Raw genomic sequence first — 19682 nt, 5'->3', positions numbered from 1 at the left:
ATGCCAAGATCATTCATGTCGTTGGAAGTGTGCAATATGTATCATAATGGGAAACAGTTGTGCAAATTCTGTTTGCATAGCTGAGAGCAAATATGTGGGGAAAACATTCGCTAATGCAGTGGGGGAGGGGCGAAAGAATGAACATTGACGTTGGAAGATTATTCCACAATGCGTGAAAGTGATTTTCCTGCTCATCTTGAGGTATATTTATTTTTAAATGTTCTTGTTCAAAGTTAAAATTGCTTGCTGAACAATATTTGCAAGAATGACTGTTTTATGTGGGAACAAAGTTGTGGTCTTTTTCTAAGCACTAAAGTACAAATAACAAAAATATATATAAGGTTCAGCTTTTATGCATTATAAGTTCTTGAAGATGAGCTACTTTCCAGTTTAGTTCTTAATAATTGGCAGCTGGAAGTGCATGTCCTTAAAACGTAAGGTCTGCCTTTTACTAGCTGTTAAGACTTTTATTTTTCTATACCTCCGTTTCCTCACTAGTCACATGAAATAACAATACCTACTTACAAAGTATTTGTGAGGATTAACTGGGCAATTGTGTATACAGTGCTTACCTTAGCTCTCAGTTCCCGGTGGGACTTGCGCTGTTCTCTCTGGGCACTTGTGGGCCCTCTGATAGGATTTACTCTGATCTTCTATGTTATCAACCTGTCTGCATCTCCTACCCGCCCCCCTCCCCCTTGAGAGATTATCTTTAGAATAGTGATTGGGTGAGATAACCTTTTTTTTTTTTTTGTGAGGAAGATCAGCCCTGAGCTAACATCTATTGCCAGTCCTCCTCCTTTTTTTCCCCTTTTTCTCCCCAAAGCCCCGGTAGATAGTTGTATGTCATAGTTGCACGTCCTTCTAGTTGCTGTATGTGGGATGCGGCCACAGCATGGCCAGACAAGCGGTGCGTCAGTGCGTGCCCGGGATCCGAACCCCGGGCCACCAATAGCAGAGCGCACGCACTTAACCGCTCAACCACGGGGCTGGCCCCTGAGATAACCATTAAGGTTTTTTTTTTTTTGGTCAACCTCTTATATAATTTACATTTATTTAGCTTTTGATTGTTGGGAGGCTATCACTACTCAATGGTAAGGTGTAATTATCCCTTCCTAAGGAAATTGAAGCTCAGGGATGTTGAGTGTCATTCCCAAGGACATTGAGCCAGGGAGAGGCAGCTCAGGTTGTCTGCTTTTATGTAAACAACAGAAAACTTCTTTATGCCTCTAAGATTGCAATAAATGTTACTGACTTGAATAGCTACTCACAAACTTCGTTAAACATTAATATTGTTAATTTAGAAGTTTTTATAGAAGACAGAATTTTGAGTTTTATAATGCCCACATTTGGTTAGGATCAGTAAAACAAAATACTGTTTATACAAATGAAAAACAGAAGTAATGACCTCAGGGTGGTCTTTTGTGTCCTGAGTGTAGAGAGTAAAAGTTTCTTCTGTTTTTTCTGCTGCCTTCTCAGGTTCGCTCCTGGAGCCCGGCTTCAGGATCACTCTGTTCAGGTTGCAGGCCTGCATAGTTATCATCTCAGTGAGCAACGATTGAACGCTTCTGTATAAGGGACATCTTTAGATGAACAAGGTGTATGTAGTCCCTGCCTTCATGGAGCTTATGAACTTAGTTGTGTATAGACTCTTGCGGCTGTAAAATGTATGGAAGGGGAGACTGGGTATCCTTGGTGACGCTGATGCAGGACCTACTTAGAGCCTACAGTTTGGGAGACCTGTTTTCATAGAAACAGAATGATAGTGCCAACGGAGAGAGGAATTCTTACTTTTCTCTGGTGTTGAACACAGCTGTTAGTGATTTGCAGAGTGAGGATATTTACATATTTAAGGCCAGAACAATCACAGAGTAGACTTTATTCTGGAATATTGTTTGGACTTTGGTGATTCCATTGGTTTGGGAAGGGGCTGGCGTAATTCTGGAATCCTTCTGTAATGGTTTCAGCTTCTCAGGATCATTGTTTACATTTGAAGAAGAGGAAACAAGTCCAAAGATGTCTATAATCATTATTATTAAATGTACACAAGGTTTTTGAGAAATTTTTTGCTGTGGTCCTCTGCACCACCTACAAGAGTATAGAGCACAAAACCAGGCGTTTATTGTATTTTCTGTTGCCTAGTAAATATACGTATGTGAAAACTCATGCAGTTTATAGGCAAAGTTGAGCATTAAGTTCCAAGTCTTTCAGTAGATATTTTAAGACCTATGTGGGCTTGTTCAGCCTGATTCAGTGCCCTCTGCCCTAGATTAATTCTATTTTAGCTTTTGTTATAAATTACTCTTACGCTTAACATTCTCCTCAATACTTTAAAAAAGTCTTGTGTATGTAATCTGATTGGGGTGTAAAAAGTCTTGTGTATGTAATCTGATTGGGGTGTCTAATTACAAACAAAAAAATGTTCTGCTACGTGAGATCAGTTTCCCAACTCATGTAGGTGACCTAAATGATTCTCTTTTCTTTTGCTCATGGAGGACCGAAAACTCAGGCATATTTGAAGATTTTATTGTTTTAGCATTTTGAAGAGAACAGTACCTATTAGGACTTGAGTATATAATACCCACTAGCCTTAAGGCTTCATTATGTCTACCAGCAGAGAATAAAAGAAATATCTCAACAGTACACTGTAGAGCTAAAGTCAATAGTGAAATGGTGGTTTTGTAGTAACACAATAGTCACTTATCTAGATGGCCCAGAAGGAATACATTTACTTAAAATAATCATCCCACTGCTCATGAGACATTGATTTAATCAGTGTCCAGGGTAATTCTGGAAGGTACTTAATGAAAATACAATGTGAGGTTGCTGGTTTTCCATGTGCTTGAGGAATCTCTCCTTTCAGTGATAATTAATGCTGGTGCTGGGAACACCCCAACCTTTTTCCAGGTCTATTTTTTAGTAGTCAAAATTGAGCAAAATTTGAGGACAAGACACTTATACACTGATGTTGAAAACAACACCTTGGTGTGTCTTCAACACGATACTTCATTTTATTGTGATGTTTACAAAAGGTTTTATTTTTGGTAGTTTTGTTCTTGTATCTTCTGATTATAAAGTCTTGTATCTGCTGACTTCCTCACTTAGATTAAAATAATTTTAAGAAACGTTTAACTTTTTTTTTTTTTTGTGAGGAAGACCAGCCCTTGAGCTAACACTCGATGCCAATCCTCCTCTTTTTTGCTGAGGAAGACTGGCCCTGGGCTAACATCCGTGCCTGTCTTCCTCTACTTTATATGGGACGCCACCACAGCATGGCTTAACAAGCGGTGCATAGGTGCGCGCCCGGGATCCAAACTGGCGAACCCCGGGCCGCCGCAGCGGAGCACGCGCACTTAACCGCTTGTGCCACCGGCCGGCCCCATTAACTTTGTTTTTGAGGATTTTCGTGGTGGGGATAGTGCTTTTGATCTGATCTAATGAATATGCATATGATGAGGAAAAGCTGGCTGAGGTTGGCCAGAGTGATGTGGAGAGCGGTGAGGAAGGCAGCTGGTGCAGGTGGTGCTGCTGCATCTGCGCCTGCAAATTCACTAAGTCCTTGTTTGGTGAAGGTCACTGAAAGTTGACTAATTGATGAAGCATAAATTACCATAGTCTTTCCAAATAAAGCACTCCTAGGAGTACAAGCTTTTATTGTTATGGGGACTGATGCCCCAGATATATGGAGTATTTTCATGTATATGGGTTGTGGTCTATTTTACCATAAAAAGGAAAAAAAAAACCTATCCAATTATAGCATAATGATCAATTGCACTTACATACTGTGTTCTCAGACTGATTTCTTTCCTCCAAGATCATGGTCACCTTTAGTCAGCCTCCGCATCAATAAAGTAAGCAGGGTGCTGTGTGCACAGGTTGCGGTGCTTCAGTCAGCACTTTCCTTTGACCAGATAGCTAGGCCTGCTCCTGATTTTTTTCTCTCTTTTTTCCTTTCCTTTTGTTTTCTTGCTTCTCCTCTCAGCATCTGATACAGTGGCTTTCAAACATGTTTGATCATGGCATAGAGTAAAAAAGCAATTATATTGTGACCCTTGTACTCGTATACTGACATAACTGATACAAAAGCTTCATGAAACAATACTTACCCTGACTGTGCTCAGTGTAGCTTGATTTGCCTGTTATTCTTTGCATTTTACTTTATCTAAATAAAAGTTAGGTCAGGACTCATTAAATTGATTTTAGGATCCACTAATGAATTGGGACCTGCAGTTGAAAAAACATGATTTGGTTTATATCTCCCTCGTTGGATAAACTTGTTCTGGCTCCTCCATTTATGTACTGGGAAGATTTGACTAACACGTGGATCATGAAAATGCAGTGAGCCAGGTATTCAGACATGCTGGAATATATTGGTGACTGAGCAAGAGTGATGTCATCATATTCGCTGTGAGGAGCACTAGAGGACGTGGCACACCAATTGTAAGCAAACACAACTACTCCATTAGAGGCAGTTCCTCTCTATTCTAAGCCTATATTGTGCCTGCTTTTTAGAGTCAGTGCTCAAGAAAATGGTCACTCCTCTTTGGTTAAACCTATTTGGCTCCCTCTTGTTCCCTAAGGCCTGTTCCTAGCTGTACCACGGCTCTGTCGAGACTGCCTGTTAGACTCTGATTGAGAGGATGCTGATCTAATCATTTGTAGCCTAATTTGATGGCTTTGATCACTGCATTTGAGATTTTTATCCTTTATTTTCTACACACCTGAGAGGGATACCATGCATCCAAGGCTCACTGTGGCAGCCATTCTCAAAGAGAGGAGAAGGGAGTACTTGTAAGCGTCTGGAAACGCCTTCCTAGGTGATTCTGATGTTGGGTCCCTTCCCCCAGATGAGAGTCACTGGTCTAATAATACTCCTTGGGGAGTTCTGGATCTGTATCTTTAGGAAGGAGGGGCTGGATCCTTCTAGGTAGGAGGCACTGTAATGATCATATATCCTTTAACCAGATGCATCAGTTGTTTATATTTTATCCCATTTCCTTTATCATTCTCTCCCTCCCTCTCTCTCTACACACACGTATATATGCACATATATATGCTATATATGTGATTATAGTTCTTTTACAACTTTGTAAGTGGACTATGAATTTATCATTTAAATATAGCCAATAAAAGTTAGCCATGATACAATAGATGAGGATCTGCTACAACTAAATCCTGTTCCGCAAGTGCATGCCACCTGCTGCCGCCGTTCTGGGTTTGTCCTTTCATGTCAGGTGCCTGTACCGCCATGTGTCCTTTGACTCAATTTCCTCACCAATTTTATCTTTGCGAACTCTTGTAAAATATTTCATTGTATAGATTATGGTGCCGTAAAGTGGCTTTCTCTTAATGGAAATGCCTCAATTTTATATTAGGTTTGTTTCTGTCCTTTTCTCATTAGACTGGGGAAAGAATGCAAACACGGTCACCAAAATCATGTGCCAATGCTTGATTATATAGTAGGTGTCTGATTCAGAATATGCTTATGGCAGATTTTAAAAAAGATTCTCATTGAAATAACAACACAAGTGAAAATTCCTCACAGACCCCTGAGCATTTGTCTGTGGACTTCAGTTTAAGGATTACTGTATTATCTCATTTAGTTCTCAAAACAACCCTAATCAGTAGGTACTAATTTAGTCCCATTTTATAGATAAGGAAGTTGAGGCTTACAGAGCTTAAGTAATTTGCCTAAGGAGGCTTAGCTAGTAGTGGGGTGTTGAGATTTGAACTCAAACAGCTGACTCTGAAGTCTAAGCCCTTAATTTCTCTGCTCTATGCCTCTCAAAGACAGGGCATTGAAGACTTGACTGCTGATTAAAATAAATAAATAAATAAATAAAACAAAACTCCCATATATACCACCTCTGCTAATAAGTCAGCAACGAGGTTTTCATTTGGAAAAGGTTTCCCAACCAGTGAAATAGTATTTCCAAAGTATTAAGTAGTTATGATCAGCCAAACGTTTAGGGCAGGTGGTAGCACATATTCAGGAACGGCTGTGACTCTGCCTTCTCAGGTGTGTCTGGCTCAGGTGCACACTGCCACAGGACCTCTCTTTATGTTGAGCTTTCTTTTCCAGTGAGCACCTCAGTTAACTGAAGGAGATGATCTGGGCTCCAGTCACATAGGCTGCCTCATTGCCAAAGTGTTCAGTTAGAGATGAGGTAACCACGTCCAGAGGCATTGTAGAAGGGAATTGGCGTTGGGTGCGTGGCTGAACTTGATGACCTGAGATTCTGTGAGTCTATCTGTGTTAGACCCTAGGCTTGTTCAAGGCAGGGATCCTGTTCGACACTGCTTTGTGTTCCAAGCGTGTACCGTTTGGTGCATATGGTAGGCATTTAACAAACAAATGTTGGTAATAAAATAACTGCTGGAGTGAAAGGCTCATCTCTAAGGAATTAATTTATATAATACTAGCAAAAATGACTCGTTAAAATTATCACTATTACCACCACTAATGTGCAAATTCAAAGGAGTACTGGATTCTACTTGATAATACTTCATACTTTGCAGAACGTTTTCGTTTGGTTCTTTTATAACAAGGCTGAGTGGGAGGTGTCAGTAAAAATTAAGTTTGAAGAAGTTGGATGCCTAATTTAAGATTAAAGAGTAAAAAAAGAAAAAAAAATCTTGAGGTGCTGCCCCCCCTATTGCCTTCATGTGCAGTCACATGCTGTGACCATCGGAGTGGCAGTTAATAACTGAGTGTCAGCTGTTGCTGGGTAGGGCAGAGTCCTCCAGGGGAGGAAATCACAAGGTCTTGGGGGGCGTCTTCTTCTCTGACTCCATGTTCCCAAGCCTCCTTTTGATTTTCATAATAAGGACTGAATCTACTGCCCTTTCTAAAGGTCAGAGTCACTAATAATATGTTTGTGCTTTCAGTTATTTCCCTTTTGTGAACAGTGGCATTGAAAATATCGCCTCCCAGTAGCCCATTTTCCTTTAAAAGGCTTCATAAAACATAAAACATAAAGTGGGATAGTATTACGTGCTTATTTAAGACACTCTGTAGGTGTGGTCAGCTGCTTTAATCAACATCTGCCTTCCAGGGTAGGTACCTGGCGTTTAATCCGAAGGGCTACCCTCCAGAGACAACTACTACAAATGTCTCTGCTATTTTTGTAGTTATATATCAGATCAAATTAGCATAATAAATGTTAGAAATGGATCTCCACTGGTGAAAATAATGGCTTGTTAATTAGCATAATGGATATTGAAAATAGATTCTTCCACTGAATAGCTCTTTAGACACTTGAGGATGGTTTATTATGTTTCCTTTAAATGACTATTTCTCAATCTTTAGAAATCCCTGCTTTCCTTTAATACACATAAAAATGTTATGAGCTATTTTAATGTCATTTGCAATTCAATTTAAAATATCAGAGTCAAGAATCCTTGGATGAAGTACTTCCCTTTTTCCATTTGATACTTATCTTTCTCAGTGGCTCCTTTGCCTCCCAGCGTGTTCCTCCCTGCCCATTCTCTCTTCCCTTCTCTGCATCTTGAGAATCACTGCCCTAATCAGTATCTTGACCAAACATCCCCGGTACAAGCAACCATACTTTGTTGGCTATGTATTCTAAACTCATCATTTGAAGTCGCTGTATTCACCAACCCTGGCTCGTCAGTGCCCATCCTGTAATATGGTACATTCTAATCTAAACAATGATTTTTCTGTGTGATCTAGTTTAGTATAGTATACCTAGGACAACCACCAACTTTGTTCTAGTCCAAGAGTTCTTGGGGGTAAAGGGACAGAAGCAGTTGGGGTAGACTGGTGACAAGTGCATGAGGCAGCCAAGTGTAAGACTGTAGGAAGCAGTGGGAACCCTGGAGAACAGAAGGCCTCTACTCCTTTTTAAGGGGCAGCCACCACCCAGCTGTGGCCACTGTTGTGTCAGAGCTGGCTCATGAGAGCTGATTGTGTGCGTCTCTTCCCAACTTCCGACATCACGTTGGGAGCTTGAAATCAGCCGTGGTGGGAGTATTTCCACCATGGCAAAAGCTCCGGATCAGTGCTTTTTTGGTTGTCTTCCTGACAGAGCCAGTTGTTACCATTTACCAGCACGCCACTGGCTTCTGCTGACTGCTTTTACATGGAAATAACGGCTGGATTTGTCAAGTTTTCTGATTGTTCAAGACAAACCGAAACCTGGATTTTTATGTAAAATATCTAGATTTTTAAAACTCCACGTGAGCCAAACAATAGTTCCCTTGCCAAGATTGGCCTATAACTATCTATCCAGTATGTGCTTTTTGGTCTAGTCTCAATACTTCTATTTGTACAACCTAAAATAACAGATTTTTTTTAAAGCAACCTCAATTAGCTTCTCTCCCCTCCCCAATTATAGTTGTGAAATACTACAGCAATTCTTTAAGAGCTGAAAAGGTGGTATTTAACATTAAACCATCTCCTAGTAGCTATCATCTCAACGTGGAAATTAATTTGGATATTTTTTTTTCCTTCACATTTGGATTTTCTTTTGTTAAAAGACAAAGGCCACATCTTTTCTTTATCTTCTTTTGCTTTCTTAAAGATTTATGTTGCACATGTATGAAATACTTGTTGACTTGGCATTTGATGTGGATTTAATTTGTAGAAGCAATACATTTGGGGTTTACACTTTTAGAGAAATCAAATAAAGTTTGAAAAATCAAACTGTTACATCCTTAGTGGCTTTAGATTTATTGGAACTGCCTTTTTATTGGGTCAAACTCTTGATTCCTTGTAAATGAAATGAATAAATCTTCATTTATTGGGGAGGTTACCATTTCTTTCTACGACTATCTTTCTCATCAAACTTTACATATATGTATTTTTTCTCCCTCTGAAAAATATTGCTTAAATGTCAATTCTTTCATGGAATTTACCTTAACTGGACTGTAGTCACTTTTTAAATGAACTTGACAAGGTAGAAATCTGTTTTGTTCACCAGTAAGAAGGAGTTGAGAAGAATGACTTTTCAATTCGCTAGCAAAATGCTAGTTTAGGGTGCTTTGAATAAAACAGTTTAAATTACAAAGGAGTATTTCATTTACAAATTCAGGAGGACAAACTGGATTTTTGGAGTAAAATGGCAGCCTGAACATATGCATCAGGCTCCCCTCTTACCATACATCCTTAAAATAACAAAATATAGACATTTAAAAATAGTAACACTGCTGGAAAACTAGAAAGGGTGCCTACCTTCAGGACACCAAAAGTTATGAACAATTCCTGGAAAACTGAAAACGTGGGAGGACAACAAAAACAAAACTAAAAAATAACTCAAAACACAGGTGCAAAAGGAAATGGAATTAAAAGAAGAGCTTACAGTGATTAACAGCTGCCAACAGGAAGGGGCCCTAGAGCCAAATTCAAGCAATTGAAGTATTCCATTTATAACAATGACCCCATGGTGAAGAATGGAGAACTGTGCCCTCAAGAAAGTGAACATCCTGTTTGGGAGGATTCCACAAGTGGGTTTAGGGACCTGAGAGAGAAGCAGAATAGAGCTTAAGATCACCATGGGCACTCCCAACAAAAAGCGTGCTAGGGAAGGCAATGTAAGCCTTCTAGTAGGCAATATCTACTAAAATCCTTCACCACTAGAGAAAAGACTTTCTTATTTTGACAGGTTTGAGTATTCGTCTCCCACCCTGCCTTCCTTCTTGTTCCCCACTCATATACCGTAAAGCAAAGCCCATCATTGGACACCTCTTATACTCTTACATAGTCTACAGTTGACCTTTCCCAGGGAGAGACCTGATACTGAAGAAGAAACATGCATTCGTTGCTCTTGTTGATTGACCTAGTCTTTTATTCTTTTTTTTTTTTTTTTTTTTTTTTTAAAGATTTTATTTATTCAGTTTTTTCCCCCCAAAGCCCCAGTAGATAGTTGTATGTCATAGGTTCACATCCTTCTAGTTGCTGTACGTGGGACTCGGCCTCACGTTGGAGGGAGAAGTGGTGCCTCGGGGCACTCCCGGGATCCGAACCCGGGCCGCCAGCATCAGAGCGCGCACACTTAACCGCTAAGCCACGGAGCCGGCCCTAGTCTTTTATTCTTAAGTGTAAATGAATATCAAAGGATCATCAGACATTTGAGGAAAACAAATAGGATGAAAGAAAAGACCCAGGGTAAGCAGACTTTAGGGAGTATTGGAGAAGCTAAAAACATGTTAGTTGGTATCTTCAAAGAGATTTGAGATAGTGAATATATTAAATAAATATATTTTTTATTTTATTTCTATAGTACCCTGCTATAGAAAAAATCATTTAGAACAACCAAGTTTATGGAGATTAAAAATATAATTATTAGGCTTAGATTAAATAGATCAGCTTGAAGAATCAAATGATGTGATTAAAGACAAAATTAGTGATCTGGAAGATAGGCAAAAAAATTTTGCAGAATATTACAAGGGAATTAGGAAGTAATAGAGAACAACCCCAGGATCTTAGGCATCTATTAGCTAGAAGTTCTGGTGGAATGAGGCCAAAGAAGTATTGAGAAGAAGATGCATTATTAGAAAAGTAGGAAATAAATGAGCCAAATGAACAACCCAAATAATAATAATGATGATGACGATGATGATGATGATGATGATGATGATGATGGTGATGATGGTGTGCCCAAGGTAGAGAGAAAAAAATTGATCTCTGCTTTATCTTTATAAATAAAAATAAAAGATTAGATGAATTTTACCAAATCTTCAAGAAACAAATTTCCCTGTAAGGCTATTCTAGTGTATAGAGCATTTTCTAATTCTTTATGTAGGGGTAATATAACCATGATACCAAAACTGAACAAGCAAAGCATAAAGTAAATGTATATATTATAAATAAGTCTCACTTATAGATATGAAAACCCTAAATTAAATATTAAAAAATTCAATCTAGCAGTGTGTTCAAAGAGTAACATGTGACATGTCCAAGTAAGTCATTTGCATCATAGGAATGCAAGGATAGTTCAATAACAGGAACTCTTACAATGTAATAAATTATTTATATTACTTTAGTAGATTAAAAGAAGGTAAATTCATATAATCAGGACAGAAGTCCAAAAAGTATTTGATGAAATTCAGCATCTACTCGTGATAAAAACTGTTAGCATGGGAGCTGGCCCCGTGGTGTAGTGGTTAAGTTCACGTGCTCTGCTTCACGGCCCAGGTTTGCGGGTTTGGATCCCAGGCGTGGACCTACACCGCTTGTCAGCCATGCTGTGGCAGGGGCCCACATATAAAGATTTTATTTATTTATTTTTTTCCCCCAAAGCCCCAGCGGATAGTTGTATGTCATAGCTGCACATCCTTCTAGTTGCTGTATGTGGGACACGGCCTCAGCATGGCCGGAGAAGCGGTGCGTCGGTGCACGCCCGGGATCCGAACCCGGGCCGCCAGCAGCGGAGCGCGTGCACTTAACCGCTAAGCCACCGGGCCGGCCCAAGGGGCCCACATATAAAGTGGAGGGAGATGGGCACAGATGTTAGCTCAGGGCTTATCTTTCTCAAGTGAAAAAAGAGGAAGATTGGCAACAGGTGTTAGCTCAGGGCTAATCTTCCTCAGCAACCCCCCCCCCCAAAAAAAAGCTGTTAGCATGATATGAATTAAAAGAAACTTTCTTAAATTAATAAAAGTTATCTGCTAGAAACCTGTGATGAATATGTTTAATAGTGAAACAGTTTAAAAAGGAGCAATACAATTTAAATAGCATTGAACCTGAGGTTCTAGCTAGTGAATTTTTAAAAAGAGATATAACAACTAAAAAGGGATAGACAAAACTATAATTTTCATCTGTTTTAATAGTCTACCAGAAGATCATAACAATAAATGGAGAAAAAAGCTACTAGGACTAATAAGAGACTTAAATAAAGTGGCTGGTTACAAGAATAGCATAAAAAAATCAATATTATCTTTATTCACTTGCAATAACCAGTTAGAAATTATCTCTAAAAAAAAAATCTCATTTTTTTATCATATCAATGAAAGATATAAAATATTTAGGAAAATATCTAATAAGAAACAGGTAAGACCTATATGAATAAATTATAAAACTATTGAATGACAAAGATCTGAATAAAAGGAAATACATACTATATTTCTGAGTAGGAAGATTCAGTCAAAGATATCAGTTACATGCAAATTAATCTATAAATTCAACATAATCCTGATCAGAATATCAAAAGTAATTTTTTTTTTAAAAGATTTTATTTATTTATTTTTCCCCCCAAAGCCACAGTAGATAGTTGTATGTCATAGCTGCACATCCTTCCAGTTGCTGTATGTGGGACGCGGCCCCAGCATCGCCAGAGAAGCAGTGCGCGCCGGGGATCCGAACCCGGGCTGCCAGCGGCGGAGCGCGTGCACTTAACTGCTAAGCCATGGGGCCGGCCCTAAAAGTAATTTTTAAATGGATAAACTGACTATAAAGTTTATCTCAAAATTTTTGAAAAATAAAGAGTGGGGAGAGAAGGGATGTAATGTCTCAGACATTAAAATACTCTGTAAATTAAATTACTATAAATTAATTAAAATGGGGTAATATTGGTATAGGGATAACTTGAGCAGTATTTCTTTTTTTCTTAATTGAGGTATAATTGACATACACGTTATATTAGTTTCAGGGGAACAACATAATGATTCGATATTTGTATATATTGCAAAATGATCACCCTAATGAATCTAGTTAATTTCCATCACCACACATAGTTACAGAATTTTTTTTTCTTCTGATGAGAACTTTTAAGATTTATTTTCTTAGCAACTTTCAAATATACAATACAGTAGTAGTATTGTTAACTATAGTCACCATGCTGTATTACATCCCTGTGACTTATTTATTTCGTAACTGGAAGTTTGTACCTTTTGATTCCCTTCATCCGTTTTGCCCATCCCCCACCTCCTGCCTCTGGCAACCCCCAGTCTGTTCTCTGTATCTATGATAGAGCAGTATTTCTTAAAATTTTTTAGAACTACAGTTCATGGTAACAAAAACGTTTAGCAGTTAACCAAATGTACATATAGACATCTAGACATCTATATGAAACAAGTTTCATAATATTTTACTGTATCAGAAGTGCTCTGCTATTTTCTATTGCACTTGACTAAAAGACAACAACAATGGGGGTTATGAACCATTAAACTGATTTTAAGAACCACCAATGGGGGTCTGGCCCGGTGGCGTAGCGGTTAAGTTCGTGGGCTCCGCCTCGGCAGCCAGGGGTTTGCAGGTTTGGATCCCAGGCTGGTCCTACACAGTGCTTATCAAGCCATGCTGTGGCGGCATCCCATATAGAGTAGAGGAAGATGGACACGGATGTTAGCCCAGGGCCAATCTTCCTCAGCAAAAAGAGGAGGATTGGCATCGGATGTTAGCTCAGGGCTAATCTTCTTCACAAAAAACAAGAATCAACTGTGATGGACCTATAATGCTTATAACTCAACACCCAGTCACCCAAAGGAGACCTCATATACTGCTAGATTCAGTTCAAATCAACAAATCTGTATTGACTGCCCATTTTTGAGCAATGTGTTAGGTTCTGCAAACCACAAGCTCACAGTCTTCAAGTGTAAGGAGACAATTATGTAAATAACCGTGAGCCACAGGAGAGTGTGTTGATCACGTGAGACATTTCCAAAGGTCTATGAAAATTCTTAGGAGAAAGAGACTATCTGGTTGAGAGCGAGCGAGACCGGTTTCAAGTAAATTAATTGCTTATTTTTTATTTATTTATTTATTTTGTGAGGAAGATCAGCCCTGAGCTAACATCCATGCCAATCCTCCTCTTGTTGACGAGGAAGATCTGCCCTGGGCTAACATCTGTGCCCGTCTTCCTCTATTTTGTATGGATGCCGCCACAGCATGGCTCGACAAGCTGTGCGTCGGTGCGCGCCTGGGATCTGAACCTGCCACCGAAGTGGAGCGCGTGCACTTAACTGCTGCGCCACCGGGTGGGCCCCTAAATTAATTGTTTACATCTTGGAGGGGAGGGAAGTGTTTAAAAAAAAACAATCTTCCTCAGCAAAAAAGAGGAGGATAGGCATCGGGTGTTAGCTCAGGGCCGATCTTCCTCACACACACACACACACACACACACACACACACACACAAATTGGTTTTTTATCTAACTTGAATATTATTGGTTAATCTTGACTATTGTTGAATTTCAAAATTTATTCAACCGTAGTATCCTGGGTGAGGATTCTCAGCCCCCTAAACTTTGCCTGTGGAGATTGGGATGGGATATTTCTAGAATAAGAATAAAAGTACGTTTTTCTTTTATTAGATTTGTTTGTAAATGTAATAATGTTTACGTGCCGTGGTGTTTTCTAGTGAGGCCAGTGAGCTACTGGATATTTTACCACATCATGTTGTGAAGTGCCAGAGTCCGGTTTTGGCACTTGATGTGTGTTATCTTACTGAAGTAATCGATACACAGAAATTTTCCATAATCTTTGTAGTGGATGCCTTGCTGCTGGTTGTGTGCGGGCTGGCGGCTCTCAGCTGATGGGAGCCTCACCTCCCAAGGTCATGCGCCTTCCTGGGTGCAGCCTGCCTGCAATGCCTGGTGGATAAGGGGTATGAGGCCCAGCCACCTCTCTTGCCCTGACTCTGAGGGGTCCTCCCCTTACAGAGCTTGCTGTGGGGTGGGCTGAGGCCCTGTTGTGACTGCCTCCTAGCCCATCTTCTCCCTCTGCTCCTGGCTCCTTCCCTTCCCCCCCGTGGGTGGTCCTGAGAGCACTCCGCATCCATCTTACTGCACACTGTCTCCGTCTCAGTCTGCTTTCTGAGGAACCCAGCTTGCGGCAGACCTCTGCTTCGCTTTGAGGACTTCTGTGCAAGCGGATGCTACTTTGGGATTACAGAGATGGACAAGGCTTGGATTATCCTCTTGTTTAATCTTCCCTCTAATGCAGAGGTGCCCACTGCAATGTTCTTTTTTTTTTTTTTTTTTTTTGTGGGGAAGATCAGCCCTGAGCTAACATCCATGCTAATCCTCCTCTTTTTGCTGAGGAAGACCGGCTTTGGGCCGGCCCCGTGGCTTGGCGGTTAAGTGCACGCGCTCCGCTGCTGGCGGCCCGGGTTCAGATCCCGGGTGCGCACCGGCGCACCGCTTGTCCGGCCATGCTGAGGCCACGTCCCACATACAGCAACTAGAAGGATGTGCAGCTATGACATACAACTATCTACTGGGGCTTTGGGGGAAAAAATAAATAAATAAAATTATAAAAAAAAAAAAAAAAGACCGGCTCTGAGCTAACATCGATTGCCAATCCTCCTCCTTTTTTTTCCCCCCCAAAGCCCAGTAGATAGTTGCACATCGTAGTTGCACATCCTTCTAGTTGCTGTATGTGGGACGCGGCCTCAGCATGGCTGGAGAAGCGGTGCGTTGGTGCGCGCCCGGGATCCAAACCCGGGCCGCCAGTAGCGGAGCACGCGCACTTAACCGCTAAGCCACGGGGCCGGCCCTGCAATGTTCTTGATATTTGATTCTGTCTTCTGCTTGGATGTTACATCATTACACCATCAGTTGTTAAATACTTTGAGGAATTAAACAGTTATTACTGAATGGAAATCTCCATCCCTGTAACTTTCACTCCTTGGACACACTTCTACTCTCAGCTCCTCGGAATGTCTCTTGCAATCTTTAGCATTGTTCCAATTTCCATCCTTGGGATATTTGAAGAAAGTTATCATATTTCCCCTAAGTTTTCTCTGATCTCATCAAAATGCCTCCTTTTCTTACCTATTTCTTATATGATGTGCTTTCTTTTTTTTTCTCCCAGCTTTATTGTGGTTTAGCTGACAAATAAAAATTGTATATACTTAAGGTATACAGCGTGATGGTTTGGTATACATACCCACTGTGAAGTGATAACCACAATCAAGTTAATTAACACGTCCATCACCACACACAGTTTTTTTTGTCGAGAGAACACAAAATCTACTCTTAGCAAATTTCAAGTATACAATACAGTATTATTAACTATAGTCACCATACTGTACCTTGTATCTCCAGAAGTTATTCATCTATTAACTGAAAGTTTGTGCCCTTTGACCAACCGCTCCCCATTTCTTCCACCTCCCAGCTCCTGGCAACAACTTTGTTTCTATGAGTTTGACTTTTTGAGATAACGCATATAAGTGAGATTGTATGGTATTTGTGTTTGTCTGGCTCATTTCACTTAGCCCTTCAGATTCATCCGTGTTGTTGCAATTGGCAGGATTTCCTTCTTTTTTGTGGCTGAATAATATTCCATTGTATACATATACATGCCATATTTTCTTTATTCATCCACTGATGGACACTTAGGGTGTTTCCATATCTTGGCTATTGTGAATAATGCTGCAGTGAACATGAGTGTGCAGATATCTCTTCACGATACTGTTTTCATTTCCTTTGTGTATATACCCAGAAGTAGGATTGCTGGATCATATGGTAGTTTTCTTTTTGTCTTTTGAGGAACCTCCATACTGTTTTCCATAGTGGCTGGACCAATTGACATTCCCAGCAACAGCGTACAAGGCTTCCTTTTTCTCCGAGTCCTTGCCAATACTTATCTTGTCTTTTTGATAATAGCCATCTTGACAAGTATAAAGTGATATCTCATTGTGGTATTATTTGCATTTCCCTGATGATTAGTGATGTTGAGCACCTTTTTGTATACCTGTTGGCCATTTGTATGTCTTCCCTAGAAAAATGTCTGTTCAGGTCTTTTGCCCATTTTTTGATTTTTTTTTTCTATTGAGTTGTATGAATTCCTTATATATTTTGGATATTAACCCCTTATCAGATACATGGTTTGCAGTTTTTTTCCCTGTTCCACGGGTTGCCTTTTCATTTGGTTGATTTTTCTTTAGCTGTGCAGAAGCTTTTTAGTTTGATGTAATCCCACTTGTTTATGTTTGCTTTTGTTTCCTGTGCTTTTGGTGTCATATTCAAAAAATCATTGCCAAGACCAGTATGAAAGAGCTTACCCTTTGTGTTTTCTTCTAGTTTTACCATTTCAGGTCTTACGTTTAAGTCTTTAATCCATCTTGAGTTGAATTTTGCATATGGTGTAAGATAAGGATCGAATTTCATTCTTTAACATGGGGTATCCAGTTTTCCCAGCATCATTTATTGAAGAGACTGTCCTTTTCCCATTCTCTCTTCTTGCCACACTTGTCATAGATTAGTTGACCGCATATGCATGGGTTTATTTCTGGGCTCTTGATTCTGTTCCATTGGTCTATGTCTCTGTCTTTATGCAAGTACCATACTGTTTTGATGACTATAGGTTTATAATATAGTTTGACACCTGGAAGTGTGATGCTTCCAGCTTTGTTCTTCCTTCTCAAGATTGCTTTGGCTATTCAGGATCTTTTGTGGTTCGATACGAATTTTGGGATTGGTTTTTCTCTTTCTGGGAAAAATGCCATTGGAATTTTGATATAGAATGCATTGAATCTGTAGATTGCTTTGGATAGTATGGACATTTTAGTAATATTAATTCTTCTAATCCACGAATCCAAGCTATCTTTCCGTTTATTTGGGTCTTCAGTTTCTTTCATCAATGTCTTATAGTTTTCAGTGTACAGACCTTTCAAATTTCTGAATCCCTTCCCATTCTTAATTTTCTTCCAAATTGTCTTCATTCTGTTTAAATGTGGTTCAGACCAGGCCTTGGGTGTATTACTACATTTTCCACACATACTATTAGTTATCACCTCATTTTAGGACCTTGCACCAGCTGCACTCTCCCTTTGAAATGCTCTTCTCTCAAATCTGAATCGCTAGCTCCTTCACGTCCAGTCCTCAGCTTGAATGTCTCCCAGGGCCACGGTATGACTTTCATGAGCTTCAGGCACTTCTGCCTTTGCCAGTTCCTTCCTTCATAAAAAAGTATTAAAAATTATATTTTACAATTGTGTTGGTATAAAGATGAATATGTTAATATTGTATATTGAAACATTCTCCTCAGCCTCACAGTTCATTTTTTTCTTCTGATTTTGAAAACAATTAAACTGTTAGGCCTACAGTGCCTAATGGAAAGTCAGCCTGAATGTGCCCTGCTCAGAGCCATGTCATGCTCTGTCACATGATATTATGGTACATACTGTATTTATTGCTGTATTCTTAGTGTCTAGAGCAGAGGCAGGCTCATGAATGAATGAAGAAAGAAAGATACATTGGGCTCCAAGTGAAGAATTCTGCCCTGACCAAAGTTCCTGAGAATTGTATACTCTTAAAATCTTTAAACCTGTATTAAGTTTTTATTATACAAATAATACCTGCTCATTGAAGAAAGTCTGATAAACGCAGAAAAGTAGGAAGAACAAACTCATAATTCCACCATCCAGAACATCACAATTACTCTTTTGCTTTGTTTCTTCTGATCACTCTTCTACGCATGCTCGCTGATTCACGGGGTCGCTGTGTGATGCTGGATACATTCTGTAGTGTCTTTTTCCAGTTAACATAATATGAGCATTTTTAATGTTAGGAAATGTTCCCCGATACTTTAGCAGTTGTATAATTTACCATCCAGTGCGTGGGCCAAAACAGATGCTCCTTGATTGTTGAATTTTAGACATTTGTTTGTTTGTTTATTGTGGTAACGTTGGTTTATAACATTGTATTTTAGACTTATTTGTAATTTTTCCCTTTTATACATGATGCTATAGTGAACATCTTTTATTCAGAAAGCTTCTCTTTCCTCTTCCTCTTTTGGGGTTATTTCCGTATGGTAAGTTCCCAGAGATGAGTTACTAGCTCCAAGAATGTGTATGTGCTATTATTACTACTTCTATCGTGGCTGTCCTGGGTCTTTTTTTTTTTTTCTTTTTTAATTATTCTCTGGCTCTTATCTTTATTACATATATTTGAATTTTCAGTTAAATAACCTTTTGATAAGTGGAATTAATTGCTTACTATTGTCTATTTATTGTTTCACATGTTTATTATTTCTAAGTAGGTATAAAATTCTTGAGGGCAAGATTCTATATTCTCAATTTTTCATAGTGCCTAGCACAGTATAGAACTCATAGTAGGTGCTTAGTTTTGGTTGATTGGTTGAGAAAAAAGAGAATTTTAGAAGGGGAGGTAATTCTGGGGAATAGATGGCAAAACTTTATTGATATCAGATCAGATTGTCATTTTTAGACATATGAATTTGGAATTTATTCCAGAGAGAATAATAATCAACTGCACTGGAATGGATCATCTCTGAGGGAGAGAAGCCACAGCAGATGAGAACAAGGCAGGGTACAAGCCTTGGGAAAGGGACAGGAGGGGAGGTGGAGGGTAGGGAAGGCTGCTGCCGTTTACTGAGTACCTGTCATAATGGTGGGAGCGTTTCCACATTTAATCCTCATTTTAATTCCACCCACCCATCCATTCATTCTACAAACAATTATTGAATGCTTCTGGCCTGTCAGATGCCATGCTAAGTAGTGAGGTAGAGAGTATCATCTCCATTTGGCAGAGATCCGGCACTTTGCCTGTCTTCCCGCAAGATCGTGGCAGAGATGGGGTGGGAAACCAGACCTGACTGACTTCATAGCGCATATCCTTTTCACTCTGCCGTTTCAGCGTAGGTGAACATTAAATTGACTATTTGGAGTTAATCATGCAAATTTTATTTAGAATTTTGTTAAGGAACTTGGCATAAGTGCTATGGATGAGAAAAAAGTGGCCAAGTGGTATCCACCAAAC

General features: G+C 39.6%; 1 protein-coding gene across 12 annotated transcripts in view; it reads left to right on the top strand.

Annotated features, from left to right (window-relative positions):
* VGLL4 (vestigial like family member 4) overlaps window positions 1-19682 on the top strand; it is a 165286-nt gene that overhangs the window by 16304 nt on the left and 129300 nt on the right. The window contains exon 2 of one of the 12 annotated variants that reach the window (XM_087431517.1): window positions 1480-1600. The exons of the other annotated variants lie outside the window; for them this stretch is intronic. The gene's annotated coding sequence lies outside the window, so the exon portion shown is untranslated. The remainder of the gene's footprint in view (window positions 1-1479; window positions 1601-19682) is intronic. 12 annotated transcript variants of the gene reach the window in all.

This window comes from Ceratotherium simum, chromosome 5, assembly GCF_057802395.1.
Source record: "Ceratotherium simum simum isolate JZ-2026a chromosome 5, ASM5780239v1, whole genome shotgun sequence".
NCBI lineage: Eukaryota > Metazoa > Chordata > Mammalia > Perissodactyla > Rhinocerotidae > Ceratotherium > Ceratotherium simum.
Note: the sequence above shows the minus strand (reverse complement) of the source record. Positions and strands in the feature narration are given on the sequence as shown.